Source organism: Cebus imitator, unplaced genomic scaffold (assembly GCF_001604975.1).
Source record: "Cebus imitator isolate Cc_AM_T3 unplaced genomic scaffold, Cebus_imitator-1.0 Scaffold485, whole genome shotgun sequence".
In the NCBI taxonomy this organism is placed as follows: domain Eukaryota; kingdom Metazoa; phylum Chordata; class Mammalia; order Primates; family Cebidae; genus Cebus; species Cebus imitator.
This window is the reverse complement of record NW_016107800.1, coordinates 60165-62342: the sequence shown is the minus strand read 5'-3', so window position 1 is coordinate 62342 and position 2178 is coordinate 60165. Positions and strand designations below refer to the sequence as shown.

At 44.1% G+C, this 2178-nt stretch overlaps 1 protein-coding gene across 1 annotated transcript in view; it reads left to right on the top strand.

Moving 5' to 3' along the window:
* Positions 1–2178, top strand: part of LOC108292245 (dual specificity mitogen-activated protein kinase kinase 1) — a 62495-nt gene that overhangs the window by 33127 nt on the left and 27190 nt on the right. The window lies entirely within an intron of this gene.

Genomic DNA, 2178 nt, shown 5'->3' with positions numbered 1-2178 from the left:
AAAAAAAAAAAAAAAAAAAAACAAATGCTTAAGTGAGCACCTGTATTGACTTGCAGTCCTGATCCTGAAATTAGGATTCCCTGAAGGTTGCTGGAGAGTGTTCTGGGGGTTGGGTTTTTCCCAGAGGTGATATGTGCTCAGGATGAGATTTGCTGACCTTCCTGTATGTATTTGGGCAGGGAGAAGGGTCCACCTGTAACAAACAGCTGTTGTATGTAAGCGGGAAGCAAGTCTAGAGAATTGACGATTTCTCCTGTGGACTAGAATCGGCGACGCATTTTGAGTGCTGTGTTTCATCTGACTGCCCTTAGATGTGCTTCTGGGCACTGACTATTGACCTTTTGCCTTGGGGACTCAACCGTCTTCATGGTTCTGTTAAAGGTGGAGACTGTCCAGGTTCTTGGCATCTTGAACAAAGAATTGGACAAAATTCACACAGCAAGGAAGAGATGAAGGGATTTATTGAAAATGAAAGTACACTCCACAGTGTGGGAGCAGGCCTGAGCATAGGAGCTCAAAAGGCCCTGTTGCAGAATTTTGGGGAATTTAAATATCCCCTAGAAGATTCCATTTGTTACTTTGGGTATGCCCTATGTAAATGGAGAAGATGAAGTAAAGTTATAAAGTCATTTAAGGGCTGTGACCTATGGAGAGGATATTTCCTGTTATAGCTGAACTGTGAATTGGCCTTATGTTCCCTACCTCCAGACCCTATTTTCCTGCCTCATTTCTGAGTTACGAAGTTTAACTGATTGGGTCACATTGGATCCTGTACCTTCTCCCTCACTGAAGAGCAGACTGCACCCCTGATTAATAGACTAGCATGGGCCATTATTATACAAGGAGTTTCTAAAAAGGTCTTTCTCTTCTTTTAAATTTGTTTAAACTATTTTGTTCTCATTATGACTGGAAAGATAAAAGATATTTTTCTATATTAGCTTGTAAAGAACAGGGAATGGGTAATGTCCAATACGTCACCTTTCTAAGGCCACAGTCAGCCAGCCTGTCCTTTCAATAACAGCCAGCCCCACTGTTAAGTAGCTACTGCCAGACCCAGAGCTCTCTCTGTTTATCTGATGCTGACCACATATTTACTGGATTTTCTGTCTGGGTTGCTCTTGGTGCTTTCTTCTTTTCAACATTTCCTGTCCCCTCCTCTCCACCCTTCCCACCCACAATGGTGTCCCAGCTCTTTTATGGCCACGAGAATTTTTACTGCTTACTGCTGCCTGGGCAGTGTCCTTACTCTTCCCTTTCTTCCCCAATCAAAATGTATCAGCTTTGGGCTGGGCATGGTGGCTCACACCTGTAAACCCAGCACTTTGGGAGGAGTTAGAGACCAGCCTGACCAACGTGGCAAAACCTAGTGTCTACTAAAAAAATTAGAAAATTAGCCAGAAGTGGTGAAGCACATCTGTAATCCCAGCTACTTGGGAGGCTGAGGCATGCGAATTGCTTGAGCCTAGGAGGCGGAAGTTGCATTGAACCGAGATTGCGCCACTGCATTCCAGCCTGGGTGACAGAGCGAGACTCTGTCTCACGAAAAAACAAAAAAGTATCAGCCTTGAATGTTTCTGTGAAAGGAGTCCCTCTTTGGGTAGATGTAATTTATTGTCCTTCCTGGAACCTTTATATTTTAGAAGGACCCAACTGTTTATCTTAAGGAATAAATCACACTTCTGGGGGAATTCCTGGTATTGGGGATGAACTGGATATTTTTTTTTTTTTTTTTGAGATGGAATCTTGTTCTGCTGCCGAGGCTGGAGTGCAGTGGCACAGTCTTGGCTCATTGCAACCTCTGCCACCTGGGTTCAAGTGATTCTCCTGCCTCAGCCTCCTGAATAGCTAGGATTATAGGCGCCTGCCACCACACCCGGATAATTTTTGTATTTTTAGTATAGACACCATGTTGGCCAGGCTGGTCTTGAACTCCTGACCTCAAGTGATCCCCTCACTTTGGCCTTCCAAAGTGCTGGGATTGTAGGCGTTAGCTACCACTCCTGGCCTGCTGGTGGGAGATTTTGATTGAAGGACAGGAATTCTTCAGCATGATGTAGAGAAAAGACCAAAATTTGGAGTTCCAACCCTAGCCCTGGGTATGTTACTTAACAGCTCCGGGCCTCTGTTTCTATATCTGCAAAGAGGGAACAGCAGACCTATTTTTTTTTTTTTTTTTTT